The sequence below is a fragment of the Chelonia mydas genome, chromosome 5, assembly GCF_015237465.2.
Source record: "Chelonia mydas isolate rCheMyd1 chromosome 5, rCheMyd1.pri.v2, whole genome shotgun sequence".
In the NCBI taxonomy this organism is placed as follows: Eukaryota; Metazoa; Chordata; order Testudines; family Cheloniidae; genus Chelonia; species Chelonia mydas.
Window position 1 is genome coordinate 11,617,944 of NC_051245.2, and position 21,097 is coordinate 11,639,040.

General features: G+C 42.2%; 1 protein-coding gene across 1 annotated transcript in view; it reads left to right on the forward strand.

Annotated features, from left to right (window-relative positions):
• The window catches only part of SETBP1 (SET binding protein 1), a 313,423-nt gene that overhangs the window by 276,858 nt on the left and 15,468 nt on the right, over positions 1–21,097 (forward strand). The gene's annotated exons all lie outside the window — the stretch shown is intronic.

Here is a 21,097-nt window from a genome sequence, read left to right on the forward strand (position 1 = left end):
AGTGACATTGGATGAGGAGCCTGGGTTTGTGGCTTCTTTGGACTTTGCTGTGTGAAGAAGGTGCAGTGATTCAATATGACAACGTGTAGCATCTAGGTAATGAAAATCAGCTGGTAAGAGAACTTCTGAGGACTTTGTCCTTGCGGTTATAGTAGGGAAGTAAGGTGCTCTATCAGTGCCTTGCTCTAGCTGAGGATCTACTGTGACATTTAGAATGCCAAACAGAGCAATTCTTTTATTATTATGGCACTTTGTATTTGCACTTTGGGCTCAGTTCCACTCCCACTAAAGTCAGTGGAGAGATTCCCCAGTAACTTTAATAAATGCTGGATCCTCTCTTTGTGGATCCAGTAACCAAAGAAGTTGAGGCTATTCTGGGAATATATAATCTTTATCTAAAATGCCAATAAAGATATTTGTGGAGTAATGCATAAGGGCCAAATTCCGCCTACCTATACTGTGCATCCCTGGAACCTCACTGAGATTTGACTGCAGTGACAGTATGAAATTGGTCAGTTACCTGTCTGTGAAATGGGGAAATACTGCCCACCTCCTGGGGGTATGTGAAGCTAAATTTGTTTATGAGTCTAACGTGTTTTGCATTGTTCATATGGGTGATGCTAGACATGCAGAATTTTATTCTTAAGCTCCAGGGATTCAGTACAAAATGAGACCCAGATCTGAACCACCACTGGATTTTATTTCCTGGAACAAAACCCTGATCAATGAGGTTTTGCAAAACAAAAACAACCCCTTTTTTTTTTCACCTCACTGCACACTAAAGGGGGCCCCCGGTGGTCCATCAGCAATGGCTCTGAGACAAACCAGAAGCGACCCTCTCTCTGGCCAAGCTATTAGGAGCTGTGCTGAGCTCATCTCAGCTGGAAGGCACTCTTGCATATCTTCCATTTTTAATGCAACACAGTGGCCTCAGTTAGCTTTCACCACTGCAGCTAAATACATAAACAGAGAGAGATTTGCAAAATAGTAACTCTTCCTCGGCCCTTTAAGGGAATGGGGAGGTTGCATATCAAGTCTCAGATGGGTGGCTTGGGCCCAATATCTGTATTTAATTCAGTGCTCTTCTTGCCTTCCAATCTATTGATACTGTTAATTTAAATAAAATCTAGCCCAGTCTTGAATTGGAGCCAGGCTGCGTTACTTTGCAGGTCACTTTAGTTCCTTGGTACTGGTGTCGCGTCACCATGTAAGCTCCTTGGAGCAGGGGCCATCCTTCTCTTCTGGGCTTGTACAGTGCCTAGTACAATCAGATTCTGGTCCCTAACGAGGGCTCAATGGCACTACGGCAATATAAATAATAATAATTAATAATAATGCCGAGCGACACCAGCAACTCCCTGAAAAGTGTAGCTAGTTGGATTGTTACGGTTGTTCGTTTCTTTATTTGCATTGCAGTAGTTCCTAGAGGCCCCAGTCAGAGATCAAAGGGAAGTGCTGGACACTTCAGTAATTAAAAAAAAAAAGACAATTCCTCCCCTCAAAGAGTGCAAACCTCAGCATAATTTAGTTAAACAAGCAACTTTCCCCCTCTATAATAATCCCTAGTACTTATCCCATCCCAGTGACTTAGATAACTGGATATGTCAATATTACAGATAAGGGAAACTGAGGCAGGGGGTGGTCAACATTTTCAAACCTGGATGTCCAAAGTTGGCCACCTAATTATTACTCTGATCTGGACAGGTTCTGTCCATCAGCAGATCCCATTGACTTCGCTGGAGGTTTTAGGCAGTCAACTTCTCTGAAAACAAGGCCCCTGATTTAGGTGTCTCACATTTAGTACCCACATTTCATAATTTTGGCCTAATTGTCTTGTCCAAGGCCTTAGCCGCATCAGTGAAAGAAGTGTGATTAGAACTCGGGACAGTCCTTGAGTCCCACGCTTAGACTCTATGGGCATGGTCCAAAGCCCACTGGAATGACCAAAAAAGGTCCTATTCACTTAAATGGCCTTTGTATCAGACCCTTAGCTCACAGTTTACTCCCTCAGGACCTAATCTATGAGTGCTGAAAGCTGAGTGCTTTCTAGGTGGTGCCGGAGTCAAGAGATGCTCAGGACATGTCACGAGGCACCCTGTGCCTTGCAAGATTGAGCTACGAGTCGCGCTTCACTTTCTTAATCAAAATTGCTTTTGGGAAAAATAAATCCTTACCCAAAATATGCTGTCTTTGAAAAACCAATCTGCCTGTGCCAGAAAGGCTATAATTGAATCCCAGCTGAATGCAGTTGCTATTGGGGTGAGGTGCCAACGTCACGAACAGCATCTGGGAAACCACAGAGAACCACACAGTAAAGCCGCACAAGCTAAGGAGTGATTAAAAAAAAATGAATAGAGAACAGTAAATAGAACATTTCAGGCCAGAATAGCAGCAATGAAGAAAATGGCGGTTAAGTCTAGCTTTCCAAAAACCTCCGACTCGACAAGCACCCAGCAGATTCCCTGCAACAATGACCCTTCCACATCTTTGTTCTTCAACATACTCCACTTCTAAGTCTTAGCCCGAGATTGTTTACTTCTCCTCCCCATCTCTCCAAGGGATATGATTCACACGTTTTCAGATTTATTTGAGCAAAATGCAATAAATATGCTGCTTCAATTTTAACTGCTGGAATGTAGCCAGGTTTTTTAATGAATCTGGCCTGTGCTATTGAAGTGGAATCCAGGATCTCAAAAGCTCTGGGCACTGTTAGATTATACACACAGACACACACACACACACATCTCTCCCCCCCGCCACCTCCTATTCCCTTGGGGCTCCATGAGTCACATGAGACTGCAGGTTTTTCAGATTCGGCTCTGGTTAAAATTAGCAAAAGCCTTTATTATTCAAGCAGAGGAAGGATTCCAATCGCAGCTGCCTAGAACTGCCATATTTTTGTTGGATTCACTGCACCAACCTATTCAGTTTTATCATCTGGTTTTCTTTGTTTCTGTAAAAAAAATAATAACTGGGTTTCATCCTGTCAACACTGAATTTGAATCACTGGTGCATGAGGAGCATTACATTAATTTGTAGCTGGACCACTGTGTTTTTCCGTGCAATGGGCATCCTTGTGATTTTAGCCTTTTGTGTAATATTCCTTAGCAAGGGCGCATTCAGATCTCCACCAATCAAGACACGGTCGTTTGGCGAACTTGATATTCCTGATCAAAAGAGAGGTTTTTAAACGGCTTTAAACAAATATCTCTTTTTAATTACCATAACTTCATAGCTAGTGGAAAGGGGATTTTAGCAACCAAATGGATGGGTACTGCATTCAGAAACGTAGTTATATGTAGTTGAACCAAGTGCCTGATTAACGTGCCCTGCAAGCAAAAACATAGAAAAAAGCATGCATGAATGATTACAAACGAGAGTAGCATTGTTTGGGAGCAAGGCCGGGGCCTTGTATATAAGTATACAGAGAATTGGTTTTCAGTTGTGCCAAGTTAATCAGTGAAATACTTAAAAAGGAACAAAATATTGTCTGGCTAACCCATTAAGGACCAGGTTTTGATGGCTTTACTGACTTCACTGGGACTACTCAAGGTGCTAGCCATCATGAGAAGAGTATTAGAATATAGCCGTAAGTGCTGAATAAAGACAAGGGCTTTGTAGCAATCTTAATTCCCAGCTGTTACCTGGATAAACTGTCAGTCTGTTGTGCAAAGTGAAGCATTTCTTTATGATAACATTATTAGATCATCGCTATTCCATGGTCTACGTCAGCTGAGTTGGTGGTCTCAGACCAGTTCCCAGCAGACAAGAGTCCAGACTATAAAATCCCCACCACATGTGGAGATAAGGGTCACCCTTTGCTGGCAGCAGCATCAGAGAGATGCCCCAGATGAAATGGGTATGAAAAAACCTTTCTCCCTCAGAAATGGTCTGCCCAGAGTCAGGGGATGGCGGGGGAGGGAAGTCACATGGCTGGGATAGCATGGAAAATCGGACATGCTGACTGTGCCGGGCATCATTCTATAGATAATCTGGCAAGCCCTAAAATTCACAGGGATTTTTATTTATTTATTTGTTTGTGTATTTTAGAAAGGTGATAAAGAGCACAAACAAAAGACAGGAAATTAAAATTTATGTAAACATAGTGGTTCCCAGAGCCACTATAAATGAACCACATTGCACATATAGAAGAAGATATAAAAGTTAATACCATGTGCAGTAATGCCAACCATTGCCTATGCACACTTGGGACCAGGTTACATTTGCTGTGGGACCCATCATTTTGAACGTTTTGACTTTTATGCTTTAAAAATCTGAAACATAACATTTCACTAATGTCAGGGAAGAAGAGGGTGTTTATTTGATGGGGGAGTGGTTATTTGCAGCGAGTGAGCCACAAATTATGGCTTTTTATTTGACAAATACTGTAAACAAAAGTTGCATCATGGGCACCCAAAGCTTTTTGAACCCTCTTGTTGGGAGGGTATTTGTACACACTGATTTAATACCAGCAAAATAGAGATCCTAGGAATGAAGAGAAATCCAGACACTCCTATTGTGATAGGACAGCCTGTACTAGAACAATGAATTACAAAGCGATGCCAATTACATTGCTCTTCTGCAAGTAAATGTGAGTGCTGGAGGGGATAATTAGATGCTCTGGAATGGCAGGTTTAAAACCAATCAGTTCTTTATCTTTTGCAGGTAGCTACCTACCCTGGCCTTGCTTCTCCACTCTCTGGAGTACTCCTTTGCACCTGTGCAACGTGAGTGTCAGATAATACCAAATCGGAATGGATTTTGCAGTCATTTTGCATAGGTCCAATGGAGGAGGCAGCGGAGGGTCAAGCCGACTGAATTCCATAAAGATTGCTTTCTCTGTGTGTGTTTATGTTGCGGGGTCCTTTATGATGGAACCTTAAAAACTGGAATGGGGGTCTTCTCTGTTTACCCAGATGGTACACTAGAGCAAAGGTTCTCAACCAGGGGTACATCTACCCCTGGGAGTATGAAGAGAACTTCCAGGGGATACATCAACTCATCAAGATATTTGCCTAGTTTTACAACAGGGGACATAAAAAGCACTAGTGAAGTCAGTACAAACTAAAATTTCATACAGACAAAATGAGAAGGTGAGGAATTTTTCAGGAATAGTGTGCTGTGACACTTTTGTATTTTTATGTCTGATTTTGTAAGCAAGTAGTTTTTAAGTGAGATGAAACTTGGGGGTATGCAAGACAAATCAGACTCCTGAAAGGGGTACAGTCGTCTGGAAAGGTTGAGAGCCACTGCACTAGAGTTTACCAGCATTAGCCTCATGGCTAGAGCTGGCAGGAAAATGGAAATATGTTTTGGCGGAAAAAATTGTCCCCGTTTTTGGTTGAAATTTTCAAAATTTGAACGTTTTCTCATAGCTGTGCTCATGGGACTTTTGCTGAGAGCAGGGTTTACCTTGGGATGTTGGCAAAAATTTCCATATCGCCCACTGTAGTTTGCTACATCATTTCAGTGGCGCAGGAAGTGTGATTTCTATAGATGCATATAGTAGGGTTGCCACCTCTAAGATACAAAAGAACAAAAAAGGACAGGTGGGAGGAGCCCATAAAACCAGAGAAATGGCAGCATGTACTGAGCACTCTTACAGATTTCCCTGGACAGCAGCCATAGGCGCTGACTTTTGGTTTTGCCAGTGGGTGCCTCACACTCGCTCTGCCCAAGGCCCTGCCCGCATTCTGCCCAGGGGCCCTGCCCCCACTCCACCTCTTCCCACCCCAGGTCCGCCCCCTCCACTGAGCACCTCCTACCTGCTGCTGCTCGCTCCTTTCTGCCCTCTCCTGCCTTAAGGGCAGTGGGAGGGGAGGGGGCAGAGAGGAGCGAATGATGGGGCAGCCCCACTCAATAGCTGAAGCGCGGGGTAGCCATGCTCAACAGATGATGGGGTGGGATAGCCTCGCTGAACAGCTGTTTGGGTGGCACAGGGCCAGCTGCTGAACAGCTGATTGGCGGCCAACCCCAAGGCCGCCAAAGCAGCAGCCCCAGACAGCCCCAGGGGTGCTGAGCACCCCCTATTTTTTCTCGCTGGGTGCTTGAGCCCCTGAGCACCCACGGTGTGGGTGTCTGTGGCAGCAGCCACCGAAAAGGGATGATCCTGGGGAAACCTAGACAGGGGGCAACCCTAGCATACAGACCAGGTTGGGACTGGCTCCTGCACGGGTGTTTAAGGATTGTGGGGAGCATCCTGAAGGACTCACTACATTTGCTCTTCCTGCACATTCCTGATTCTTCAGTACTGGGACTGCCTCCTGCTATCGCTCTTGGGGTGCAAGCTAGTGCAAAGGGGGCTGGGAGGAAATATTAAGAGCGCCCTGGAAAGACGTAGACATCAGAAGCCATTTGCAGTGCTGCAAGTTTTATTGGGCCTACAAAACCCCGGAACTATGCTGTGTATTCTTGAGAGCCATCTGCTGGCACTTGGTAAGTTTGTTCTCTTAGTTGTTTCCATATGCCGAGATCTCTCATGAATAGGGCACCCTTGTAACAGGAGGCAGGGCTATGGATGGCCATACAGGAGAGTGAAAGTCGTGTCCTGTAACAGGATGCCTGCTCCCACTACACCCTAGGCAGGTCTGGGAGGCATTGTACATCACTGAGGTAAAACGTCCCCTCGTGGTCATACTTGGGTGGTGCAGTTGTGTGTCACGGGCTGTGGTTATAAACCATCCCATATCTCATACAGTGGTTTGAGATTCCCTGGCTCAGAGAGTGCTGTACACCTGTGAGATACTATTACTGCAACAGGAAACAGGTTAAGACCAATTGTGTACTGCCTGCCCTAGGTGTTTTGCACTGCTCTACTGCTTCAAAGCAGTTGTAAAGCCAGAAGATCCAGCCACCTGAGTATTCCTTCTGTACTGGGAAATCCTCTGAAATTGTAGAGTGGCCCTAGATGCTCAGACACCACTCCCTTCATGCCCCTAATACAAGAGAAAGGTTTCCAGGGGAATGTGGCCAGGGCATCCTTGTACCCTGGTCTCTGAGAGCCATGGGCTACTAGGCAAAAATTAGAGCAGGCTTTGGACCCGACCAGCCCCCAGCGTACTGAGTGAAAGTAAAGGTGTCTTAAATCTATCTTTGCCCCGACCTCCATCTTGTTCCAAACACAGCCACGCCCAAGGGTATACCGGGTCTAAGAGTATAAGGCCCCAAAGGGACAAATGTGCTCTGAGTTTCATGTTCATTTCTGCATCAACAGTGACAGTCTTTGCAGACTGCACTGGAATTGGTAGCCTGAACCCGTGCTCACATGTGCTCTGTGAATTAGGAAACTAGAGTTTAACTGAGGTGCTGGCTGGGCCCATTCAAGACTTAGCGTGAGTTTAGCTCCTTTGGCATAGCAGAGCAAAGGAGAGAAAGGTGGAGGAATTGTGGGAAGGGAAAGGGGCAATGTTTTCCCCAGGAATTGAAATTGGCGGGGGGGGGGGGGGTGTTCAAATTTACGGGGGGGGGGGTGTCAGGGCCAATGAGGCGTGAGACCGTGAGGGTGAAGGTGGGCTGTATGGCACCATAGTAAAAACTGAAAAATGTTTCATGACCATTTTATTAAAATCATCACACAAATTAAAGTTGGCTACTCAAGCCTTCTATGAAGCACTACATCTACATCCTTCTTGGTTTCTTGTTCTAATTTTGCACAACTCTGTTAATGAACTTCTTGAATGCAATGCGTTCATCTTTGGTGGCTTCGTGTGTCCGGTACTTCCATTCCTTCAATTGATATGCTCATTAGTTCATTCACATGATCAGGCAGAAGGCAACTTCTTTCAAAACACAAAATTCTATTCAATGATGAAAAAGAACACTCAACTGTAGCTGTTGTGACTGGGAGTAGCAAGAGATGAATTCCTACTTCTTTCAGCCCAGGAAACATAGCATAAAGATCGAGTTGAGCCACTAGTGATGATAAAAAAGAAGTTGAGGTCAAATCTTCATTCATTCGTCGTATGATAGTCCACTCTGTTTTCAAATTCTCTGTTCTGTCCTGAACACATGGCAGCCCCTTGCTGGTAGTGCCTCACTCCACTCAACTGTCGGTGTTTTATAGGACAGGGATCTGTAAAAGCTACATAGAGGTTGAGTAGAATCTAGAAGTTGCTGTTGTAGATTTTTAAGAATCAAGTCTGTGTACTTTTTCAGTTGCCTTAACAAACACTTCTTGTCCTCTTCACTTAAGGATTCAATATAAATGCCTTCATTAGTCAACTTCTGGACTGAAGTCTTTGCTTCTTCCAATACCTTTTCAATGGATAGCTCTCTGATTGATCCAAATGTAGCTTCTATTGCTGGACAAAGATCTACTACTGTTGTAGCAGATGCCTGGGTGGCATTGTTGAATGACCCAAGTGATTTCAATAGTAGACTTACAAGAGAGAGAATGGAAATAGTCTTGTCTGAAAATAGTAGCAAAAGTAATCCACCAGCCTCGCTTCTTAGATCCATCCCATCTTGGTAGATACTTTCCAAAGCCAGTAATAATGGCTGGAGTAATTTTAAGACAACAGCCAAGGTTCGCTCATGCGAAAGCCAGAGGGTTTTCCCAGGTTGGACGAATTTGAACTTCAGTCCCAATGTATCTTCTATATTTTCCAAGATATTCAGTCTTTTTGGACTCTTGCTGAAAAAAGAATATAATGAAGACATTAAATTTATAGCTTTTTTAATGCCTTTTGAAGAGTCTGCAGCTCGTACTAGCGCTAGTTGGAGTAAATGGCCTCTGCAGTGTGTATAGGAGAGATTAGGGTTACATTTTTCTCTGAGCAAAGCTTGTGCTCCACCATGTCTTCCAGAGAAGTTTGCAGCTCCATCAAATGCACAAGCAGCCATCTGTTCGGGGTCCCACTGACAGGCATTTAACTCTTCTAAGATGCGGGTTGTCACAGATGCAGCCAATCTGTCTTCTATAACTTGAACTTCTAGAAATGCATCTACTGGCCTACCACTGACATCAAGATAACGTACACAATGACTTAATACTTGATGACCATTTGCATTGGTGCATTCATCAGCCATGTAAGCAAATTTTTTTGAATGTAGTGAGAGAGTTCTTCACTTTTTCAGCTGTTGAGTCTTTCACTTTTGCACCACATGCATCTCACCAGTCAGTTGAGTTTCGTGCAGAAAGATAGTGAGCATTTGCTGGTCTTGTTCAGAACCAGTGTTCAACTTCAGGATGAACAAGTGACAATGCACTTAACATTGGGCTCCAGTTTGTAGTGTGTGGTATCTTGCTTAAATAGAAAGTATGATGCCACAGTCATGTTTGTTCGCATGAACTGTGTTGTGTCTCCAGCATTCTTAACAGCCTCATTAACACTCACCGGTGTTGTCCTTGGTCAGTGGAGACTCAGAGTTCAGAGCTGCTTTCACGTGAGTTCACCTCCCAGGTGGGGGGCAAGAAGGCATCTTGTTCGTTCTTTCAGCTGCTCACTGTTCGCTCTGGCCACTGTTGTTCGTTGTGCCACCGTTCACTCCATCGCTCTGTTGCCAACGGCCCTGCGCCGTCATCTTCTGCTGCCACCTACCACTGTGACCTCTGCGAGTTGGTCTCTTGAGGTTCCACTCAGGTCTCAGTGATTTCAGCTGAGCTCTCAGTGGGGGAACCTCACTGCTAGTGCGGACTGGGCTGTCTCTTCCACAGAAACACTGTCCCACAGCAGGTCTAAGCGCTTAGACTTGATTATCAGTGATTTCAGCTGTAGTGGTCACTTAACAGAACAAAAGCCTATCTATGGAGCCTAATCAGCTCTGTCTTTAAACAGTGGAGAGGGGCAGGTCAAATAGTACTTCTGACTCAGGCAGACCATCAAGCAAAACACCTGTCCCCACCCTCTCTCGTGATGCCCTCAATCAGCACAGGCTAAGTACAGTGCTACTGCCCTTTACTCATACAGTTAGAATAATAACATTTCATTACCCCCCTGCATTCAAGTGATTTGTAACCCAATCCCAGCCAAAATCTATCACTTGGGCAACACAGCTGTGTTTGCTGGATACCTAGGTAGATTAGGTGTGAATGTAAATACAATCTGGTCCTGAAGCCTTTCCCCCCAGCCCCCAGCTCATCACTGGCTGTCAGGGAGAGCTCATTTAGACTTTGCTTACAAATCATAATTTGAAATGATTAGGTTGGCCAACATCACCGAAATGAATGCACTGACATGGTCATAAAAGCAACAGCTGTATAAAGAAGCTAGTCTATGTTCATACTTTTCAAAGCTTTTATACTTTTTCAGATACACATATTTTATGATACACTTTATATGCTTTTAAAGTATGTATTAATGTTTCAATTTCAATTCAAATTTCAAAACAATCACTAAATTGGCAACACTGCATGTAACTAGTTCACAAAACTGGGCGGGGGGGGAGTTGGGGAAATTCAGGTGGAGTAAATTCTCCCATCGGCTTAACTACTCCAGCCCCCACAAGCGGCAGAAAATATGTCGGCAGGAGAAGCTCTCCCACCGACATAGCACTGTCCACACCAGCGCTTAGGTCGGTGTAACTTATGTCACTCAGGGGGGTAATTTATTCATCCCAGTGAGTGGCATAAATTATGCCAACATAAGCTGTCATGTAGACGTAGCCTAAGTTCTTAGGGGCAGGCACCGTCTCTCACATTGTATGTATACAGTGGAACACCAATATTGGTTGGAGTGTCTAGAAGTGACAAATGATTAATAATAATAATGAGGAAGAGCGATGGTCTCCTTTTGCAAAATTCCCACTCCCCTGGGACAAGTAAATTCTTTGGAAGGGAAAGTGAAATGTCATTAGTATTTCCATTAGCATGATGACTGATGAGAACAGGCAGGCGAGTAGATTTTGTGCCTGGCTGGTAATTTTTTGTAAGGCTGTGCTAAACACGTCAAAAAATGGTGTGTCAAGTGACTCCAGAACATTTAAAAAGCACAGGACATGTTTTACCCTTGCAATGATGAGACAGTCAAATGTATGAACATAAATACCAAATGATTCCCCAAGAATAATCAACAGTAGTAAATGTTTTTCGTCATTCAGTGATTCAGTGCTTTCATCAGTGGACGATGTTTTTTTGATGGGATTTTACTTTTTCTTTCATTTCTAAGAATTCATATCCCTAAATGAAAACAGACTTTGTTGAGGAGAAAAAAATATTGTAGGGTGAAATTCACCTTAGTGCAGGGGCCCGACTCAGGGCTTAAATTGGACTTCCAAGTGATGCATGGGGCTTGTGGAAACCCTGTGCACAGTTTCACTCCCAGTGCCTTTTACCATTATTGTCCGAACAACAAAGAGAGCAGATTAGGAAATTACTGATGGAAAAGTAAGTGTAGAGAGGAAACATTTAGTTTTGTAAGTTAAATAATCATGCTTGGCCATTTTGTCCACTTTACTTTGTCTTAGCTTTAGCCTGTGGACAAGCAGGTGCAGTGAAAGACACTTGAAGTGGTTTGTACTTGGGAATCCTGCATTTATGGCATTGATTCCCTCTCTTGCTCACGAGAACTGTGTATGCTTACAATTACAAAGACTTCCTATAAGTTGCTGTTTGTTTTTCTCAACAGCAGTTGTGAATACCAGTTGGTTATACTCTGCCTGTTATACGCATAAAATCACACTTTCTTCTTTATGATATCCAACAGGAAGCACTTGTGAATTAATGGAACAAAACTTTCTCTATTTTTTCCTTGGGGTGGGGGTCCACAGCATTCAACAAGAGCCATGAAAAACTTCACCTTTTTTCCCCACTTTATAATCCATATGACCTGATGCCCTGTTCTGCAGCCACTTACTTTCCATTCAGAAAAGAGTCAACAGGTCACATTTCTGAAGTCATCAATGCTGCTTATTAATTGGTGGCAGGGACTGTCCACTACAATGAGATGTTTCCTCACCGCAAGAGGCTTTTGGCCTAGCAAATGAGAGATTAAAACCATGAATTGAACCCAGAGATTCCTGCATGCTAACAAAGAATGCTACCAGTATGATATCAATCCAGCCCAACAAGCTTCTTTAAAAGGGAAATCCAAAATAATTGAACTTAAAACATAGGAGCAGATTTTGCAAACAGCAGAAACCTAGGGCCATGTGCAATTTGAAACCAAAATTACTGATGTATTTACAGAAAGCAATCATATCTCTTCTCAGCCTTCATTTTGCTAGGCTAAATCAGCCACACTCCTGTCTTCTCTCATAAGACAGTCTCTCCATTTCCCTGATCATCCGTGTATCCTATCACTGCACCTGTTCCAATCTGAATTTATCATCCTTGAACATGGGTAACCAGAATTGTACTGGTAAACTTTCTTTGCAGCATTCAATTTCTCTCGAATTACACCCAAGCCAACACTTTCAAAGTGTCTGAAGTTAGGCACCTGAATCTAGATTTAGGCTGCGGTTCTGTGGGAGTCTTAAGCACTCAGCATCTCTGAAAATCAGGCATCCTATTTCGGTGCTTGGATGCAGATTAAAATGCCTAATTTAACAGGCATGCAGGTTTGAAAATCCCTGCTTTGTAACTCTCTGAAGTTCATAGTTTTTGTTCCCATCGTTCTGTGGCCTAATCAAACATTCAGTCAGCATGAGTATTTCAATAGGTTCTGCCATTTCTGACCCTTCCACTATTGATATTATCACCCCGTTGCCCCAACGAAACAAACGGAATTATCAGAAAAACTCTTGGTTATTCATAATTTTGTTTGTTTGGGGAGTGATATTATCCTGTGAAGAGCCTAAAGCATTCCAATGTAACCTCCGTGAACATGAAAGCGAGAGATGGGTCTGCACCAAACTTCTGGATCAGAGCACCCCCAAAATGTTAGGAACGCTCAGATCTAGATGTGAAGGATTGTTTAAGGTGAAAGCATAACTGCAAATGCTGTTAATGGTTAGCATTCTTTTCAGTTTTCTTGTTCCATTCTTCCCATACCAGGCATCCTTTCACTTGATTCGTTCTGGTAGGCGATTTCCTTTATTCATTGTGCCTTCTCTTCCCAATCTATCATTTATCTCCTATACCTAACTATCTGCCCCACTTTATTCCTCTCTGCACCATTCACCTCTTTATCCTGTTCTTCATCATTCAGATTTGTTCTTGTGTTTTGGTTCTTCTGAGGTCTCTCCTGACCTTGAAGTCTTTCAGTCTTTCCATTCTCCCTCTTACGCTTCTACTGTTTACGTTAACAAAAGTCTTCAGCAGCAATTTTAATGAAAACCACTCTGAATAAAGTATTTCCTGCAGTATTTTCCATCAGGAGTTCACCAAGAGCAATGGTTTTTCACTGAGGTTTCCAAAAGAGGTACCATAGAAAAGACTATTAATCTGAGCAATGATTGAAATACAAATCAAATTCGTACAATAATTCCATCCTGTCCAATGTTTTAGATGTTTCTAGAGCACAAATAGAAGAGAGCAGCAATCCAAGCACTATATATTATATTTAAGTGCTGACTAGTTATTAAAACTTTTGCCACTTTGTTTAATATGCAATAACATTGCTGATCTTACCCAGGCATCTGTTTAAACATATTTTCATGTTAATAATGCAGTCAGTTACTGTGGTTTTCAGAAGAAAAGGTAAAAAAAAATCATATCTATCTATCTAGATTATGGGGAGAGAGACACACATACACACATCCCCGTGCATATTATTTTTCCTCTCTGGTGCTGATACGGCAAGCATTTTGTAGCGATAAATCGGCATTAAACTGGGCTGAATGGACTCAGTTATTAAAACAAAGCCAACATGAGCCTTTCTAAAAATAAAAACTCCTTGGTTGCAGTCTAATAGGTTGCACTGTATACTGGGACTTCCTTCAATCGCAGAGATTTTTTTTAGCCATTCTATTTACTGGAGAGCTAGTCATAGTATAGCTCTTTGAGTGAACGGTGATGTGGGGCTTGGTTTATTGAAGCAAAATCATAGTGTAGGAAGGCACGGTGGTTCAGTGGCTAGAGTAGGGACCTTGGACTCAGTTTAAGTGGGTTCTGGTCTCATCTCTACCCTCATGTATCTTGGCTACTTAGATTTTCAGCTTTTGGGGACAAACACTGTCTCTCACTCTGTGTCTGTACAGTGCCTAGCACAGTGGGGCCATAGTCCTGGTCAGAACATCTAGAAGCTATCATATAAATGAAAAATATCAATAATTGAAAGAACAGTACTTAAGTCAATGTGACATATACAAATGTTTATTGATTTCCATTGGCCAGATGCCAAGGTTAACAATTTCAGGGTATTTGGGCAGGGTTGGCTTTGGATTTTTTTTTGCAGAGGTGCGGAGGGTTGGAGTACAAAGAGACATCACTTCTCGTGATTCACTGACGAGGTGGCCAATAAATTTTGCTGTCTTCTCTGAACTTTGAGGTCTTCATTACATTCCCTGATACTTTCCTTTCTATCCTTTTCTGCACTGGATGTATCGGAACATATGTCTGACTCCATCATTGCCTCAAGCCCAGCTCTTGAGCCTCATTTACCCTTAAATCACCAGCAGCTTGACACAACCTACTTCACTTGTCACCAGCTCACCAATGGGAGCTGTCTGTGCCCCATTTAATCTGTGAGAAATATGGATCCCTTCCAATCCCAACTATTGCCTCATGCATTCCTGTTCTCTCTGCCACACTTAAAAATGATCACCTCTATCTGGAAAAAAAAAAAGAACAAAAATACCTGACTTGACCCTTCTTCGTTATTTGAGAACTAAGATCTCACCTTCATCCTGCCTTTCCTCAGCAGTGATCTGTAGAAAGAGGTCTTCATTCCCTTTTCCGACTACCTCTACCAACGTAGTCTCTTTTTGCACTAGACCATTTTACTGAGACTGTTTTTCTCAGATAATGATTTGTCCATGGCCACATATCCCTTTTTTCAACCTTCCTAGTAACTTTTTATCACTGTCCTCCTTAAATCCCTTAAAGAAGAATCTTCAGTATGCACTTCTGGGTTGAATCCTCTTTTACATCTAAAATACAGTGGGGTTTTTTTTCATTTCTTCCTAAGATTTTCTTTTCCTCTTGTGTCTTCTGCTGTGGAGCTCTTCACTTCTATGCCTAGCTTTTCTTTTCTATATATTAAAGCTTCATTCTCTGGGATATTTCATTGCTAATTTCAAGCTTTGACCCATTTTTATATGTGCAACACCAGTTCTGCATTGCCCTTGACTCATCATGTCTCCGTACTGTCCATCTGTCTGGACTCTGTCAGCATCTAACTACAGTTTCCACTAAACTCATTGCTTCAAGATCCTGGTCAAAAGTCTCTTTAGTCCTGTCTCTGAATCCACTAACACACTCCTTAACCCTTAGTTCACATGGCCTTGAATCTTGGAGCTATCCTTCTTCTGAATTAGCCCTTTCTTCCCCTATTTCTCTTATCATTAATTCCATCCATCGCTATCCTGTGAATTTTACCAAAATCTGCTTTTACTTTGACCCTGCTTTTCTTGAAATCCTTGTTCATGCCTTAATCACATCCTGGCTGAACTATTTCAATGCTTTCTTTGTTGACCTTTCAAAACTTCAGGGAGTCCAGAATTTTGCAGCCAGACTATTCTTTTGCTCTTGGAATGGAGTTGCTCAAATACTACAGTGTTGGGCACTAGAAGAACTGGAATAAAATCATTTCCTCCATCAGCTTCAGTGGGTTCCTATTTGTCTTGAAGTTAATAATTGCACTTCTGGACTCTCAGCGCCCTACCTCCCAAACTTCATGTCTACCTGTCCCCAAGGTCGCTTCTTGTACTCCTCCATTCTAAGGACTCAGGTCAAAGAGATATACCTTGTGTTTTCATGAACGGAGTGTACTTAGATTGGGGGAAAGGATGGAGAGTGTAGGATCTGTCCCCCTTCTTCCCAGTGCTGTGTATGTCCCTCTGCAGGGTTGGAGCATCAAAAAGTAATCCAGTATTTAGTGTGGTATTTGTCTCCTTGAGTGCCTGATACACAAAGGCTGCTACAGCACCCGGTTAGGGAATTTGGCCCTTTAGTTCAAGCTGTAGAAGTTCACCCTCTTAGATGTGGAGGATCCTGGGCAGTTCACAGTGGTGACCAAATTGATGGCTATTACAGGTTCTCACCCAGCGGGTATTCTTGCACGGACAGATTGTACTTAACAACTAAACTGTTTTTATTTAATCATTGCGTATCACTAGAAACTGGTGTCAACTGCAACTCTCTGCAATCCAGGACCCCATCTCTCAAGTAAGAGGGTGACCTTCAGCCTCTGCTGACATATCCCCACATTGCTACATAACGAGCCGCTGTTCCACACAGTCCTCAGCCCTGCAGGATTGAGCACAGAGTGGGTGCTGGGGCTATTACTGTGCTGTCTGTCGAGAAATGCGATTATCTTAGCATAGTGGCTTTGAGGGGGAGAAAAACTTGAATAAGATTTCTTGAACTCAGGCACAGAGACTCACCCAAGTAGACAGGAATGGCAAGATGCATTTAACCTCATTCATTTCAGCGGGGCTGACTCTGCGCAATCCATCAGTGTACAGATACATTAGAGGAACTCAACTATTTCCACATCTCATTTACATAATGGATGGGATGTGAAATGAGTCCTATGGAAAAGAAGCACCCTGGAGGCACTAAAGTTTATCACAATACGTAAGAGTTCTTTTAGATCATTGCATTAAATTTCCACTAACAAGATAAATTAATTGTCTGTATTACTGTACTAACCCAAAGCGGATAAAGTGTGTGTTTTCAGCAGAGGAAGGCAGCTGTTCGAGACAGCTTCGTGGTTATAGGAGGAGGCAGGAGAGATTAGTGTGTCTCCCAGTATTTGCATGCCGTCATGCCAGTCCTCTCGCTGCCTCTTTAAGAAATCTGGCTCCTTTCTAATCTGATGTTGGACTTCAGCTTTATTAGTGAGGTGAGGGAGAATGAGTAAATCAACTGTATCAGACAAGCCTCAGGACATCTAGAAATTGATCATTCTGCAGAAATAAGCACTCTTGTGTTTATTAGCTGGGAGTTCATCACTATCGCGTCTCTTTATCCAATTCCTAAGAGATTTCAAAGCTATCATCATGGCATTAGCTCTTCTGAGTGTAGTGCTGCAGATAAAGATCGGGAGATCTATCTAATGATGGCTTTCTCTCTCTCTCTTTCTCTCCCTCCCAAGTTTAGAGCTATTCTGCTCTTTTTAAAAATGGAAGAAAATTGGTGAGGTGAAGTAAAGTACAGTCTTGGTGTCTTAAAATTTTACCTCCACTGATGGCAGTGCAAGCCTTTAAAAAAAAAACAGGAATTCTGTGCTATTGAATGGGACTCATTGTATATGGTAGAAAATCCCCTGCAGAAGAGGCAGAATTTGAAGGCTCTAAGAGGAGAGGAAACAGGAGAGTAAAAGCCATGGAGCAGAACTGTACATTAAAAGTACAGTTATTTTAAAATGATAATACATGTCAAATGGAAGCCATGGAAGTGAATTCCACAAGTTAGATAGGAAATAATATTACTTTAAGAAGAATAATTACTTTCCTTAACTACATTTATCACATGGTAATTCAGTTCCCTCTTCTGGAGCATGATTCAGTGCTAAGCTTTTGACTGATCTACGTAAAATCCACTTTAAAAAAAAAAAAGATTTACCAGATATTAGGCTTCTTCTGGTTCTTATTCAAAGTAAACAGTAATCAAAATGCAAATAATTTGATCCAGTTAATGTTGAGATGTGAATTACCATGCAAATGTACTGTATAACTAAACCATGTAAAGAGAGAGAAGAAAGCTCTCTTCCTATAAGAGCAGTGTGATGCATAAACAGATGAAGTACAGTAGTGAATTCTCACAATTCGGTGGGTTATGTGAAATATAATGTAATGATCCCTCGGAATAGAAAACTATTCCACAGCAGCAACTTCACAGCACTCTTCTATGTCTTAGCTGATGTCCTCCTTAGCGTGGCTTTAGCAATGGCACGGTTATTATTTATGATTTGTATTGCGCTAGCACCTAGAGGCTCCAATCAGGAGCTAAATACATATATAACAAAAAGACGGATGCTGACCTAAAGTGTTTGCAATGTAAGTATAAAGATGAGAGAAAGTAGATGGCTGCAATATATGGAGAGAGCACAAGGTAACTATAAGGCAGGCATTGTCATTTAATAGAGGTTAGTACAGCACCTAACACCGTGGGGCCAAACTTAGCTGTGGCCTTTAGGCACTACTGCAGTGTGAATGCTAAATGATATTAGTAATTTTAAATTAATGTATTAAGTACCAGCCAAAGCACATCCGCTGCTAGACAATGAATGACAAAGTCAAATTTGTACCAAAATATTAAGAGACACTATAAACTGTAAAGAGCTTTAAAAAAGGGCCAGTTTTACATCATGATTGTCTTCTTGCTTAATCGGGTTTTACACCAGTAATCCTTTGACTTGAATAGAGCCATTTCCTGATGTACACTGGTAGAAATGAGAGGCGAATCATCCCTTTACTGTTCTAGGATGTTCATAATACCCCCTTAGAGATTAAAAACAACAATTTTTCTCTTCTGGATTTGTCCTGGTTTTTCCATTTGGCAAATATTGATTAATTTCCCCTCTGCTTTGGCCTGGTTTGCTTACTTGTTCATGTATTCGTTATTATATATAATGTCAGCAGGGCTCTGGGAATTGAAGGGTTGAATCTGACTCACTCACTTACTTCTGAATCAGGAGTAAATTTATTAATATCAACAGAGTAATGGCAGTGTAAATAAGATCAGACTCAGGACCAGGGTTTATAATTCAACTTGTGCTCTCTCTGTTCCTGGATGTAAACAGAAGCAAAATACAAAATATTGTAGGATCACACAGAGAATGCATATTTTAAATGATGAGTTCTCATTGACAAAGCGGTGGATATTAAGTCAGGAAAAAATTTCCACTAGATTCTAAGGTACATGACAATTTGGGCTTCTTGTGTGTGGCCTTCCAAACAGCCTCAAGAAGAGGGAGTGACAGTAGGGTAGCCTGCGCCAACAACCTGGAAGACACAAGATTTGGGTTCTACTCTAAACCCTGCCATTGACTCACTATGTTGCCTGGGGCGAGTCATTGCACTGTTCTTTGCCTCAGTTTCCCTATCTGTAAAAACTGAGATTACAATGTCGACGCACTTTTGCAAAGCACTTTGAGATCTGTAGGGGAAGTTGGATGATTTTCACTCATATCTCAGTGTAAAGCCAAACCAGCAAATTAGGTCAGTGTAGTAGTTCAGTCTTAATTTTCACCTGGTAAATTAGACAAAACAAAGTGCATAAAACCTTACAAAGCAAAAAAAAAAAAAAAACATACCAGTGACCCCCTTGTGCACTTGTGACAAGCTGCAACTGGAGGGGATAGTCTTTAAAGTAATTCATTAAATGTGTAATTCTTCCTTGGGATGAGGATTTTCCTCAATGATTTGTATGACCTCGCTAAACCCACCGAGGTGGTAATTGAGCAGCAACTTCTTCTTCAGAAGAAACAGAATAAAAATATTGAAAATATTGACTCACCCTGAAGGCAGTAAGCAGCACTTTGGTCTTTGACCTTTAAGCGTCCTAGGGTAGTCAATAACCCGGCTGTCAGATGCTGTGCTTGCCACTGATCTTGATTTGGGAGTAGTTTAACCTTGAACCAAGATCCAAGTAACCACGGCAACAGGAAGTAGGCCTCTACATTCAAGGAGTGGGAATCCATAAATCAAGGTCCCTAATGCAAACACTGTGTGCAGGTAGAGATTTGAGAGGATAAGTGGTTTGGGAGGGATTACCTTTGCAAAATGAATGGCTGTCCCTTGATATGCTGGAGCACAGTTTCACAGGCTTTTTTCTTTTTTTTTTTTAATCAATAGAGGTCAACAGGTTACAGCTGCGTGTTTTCATACAGCTTTTTATACAGGCCCCTTCAGTTTAATTATAACCAGATGTTGGCTTCATGAGGTTGTTAGCAGTATTATATACCCTGTGTATGTACACACACACACATAACAATTTATCTATAGACTCACATACAGAGAGAGACAACCTTAATTCTGGCATTTCCTAACTTTTGAGTTCACAGCTTTGCAAACTTAATGTTTGTTTAATGTCGTTTTTGTATGGGATATACATGTTATATAGACATGCAAAAACGACATTAAACAAACGTCAAGTTTGCAAAGCTGTGCACTCAAAAGTTAGGAAATGCCAGAATTAAGGTTGTCTGTGCAACCTTAATTCAGCCCCCTGGTGTGTATGCATTATGGTGTGGTGTGTAATTACATGATTACATACTATTTTTTCCATAGGACCCCTGCCTCATTTAGTGCACAGGATGGACAGTGCTCATTTAATGAGAAGCTAATCAACATTTTGTTTTCCCCTTGTTGTTACTTATTTACTGCACGTTATTCAAACCCTCCTTCTTATTTATTCCACATTATTCAGGGCCATCTCATGGGCTTTTCTTTGGTGCCCATCACTATAGATTCAGAGTGCCTCAAACATTAATGATTTTGTTTTCAGCACACACCTGGGAGGTGAGAAGGTGCTATTATCCCCATTGTACACAGGCACAGAGAAATTAAGGAAAAAAGTGCCCAATTTGAGACACTTGGAAGTGATTTTTCAGAGTTCTTCGCATTATATAGCACTCTATGTTTAAAGCACAGCTCCCACTGACCTCTGATGCAGCTGAGAGTGCTCATCATTTCTCCAAATCGGATGCCAGGGTCTCAAGTCAGGCACCTAGAAAATGAAGAATACCCACATAATTAGTGGACACTTATGAAAAGTTTAGTTCAAGTGACTTCCCTAGCATCATATAAGAATGCTGACAGAGGCCAGGGATAGACTCCAGTTCTCCAGGGTAGCATTCAACTGCCTTGACCATGAAACCCTCCTTTCTATTCCTGCTATTCCTGCCTCATTCAATACATTCCTTCTAACTTCTGCACCACATGACGCCAGGAGCCCTACAGACAACTCTGTCTTTCACTACACAGCCCTGATCGACCCCCAGAGGACTGAATGAGGCGGGGCCCTGTGAAAAAAAAATCCATCCCAACGAATTAAAATTTGACATAGTCATAAGCTATTGAAAGATGGGTCTTTCCAGTAAGAAGGGTAGGG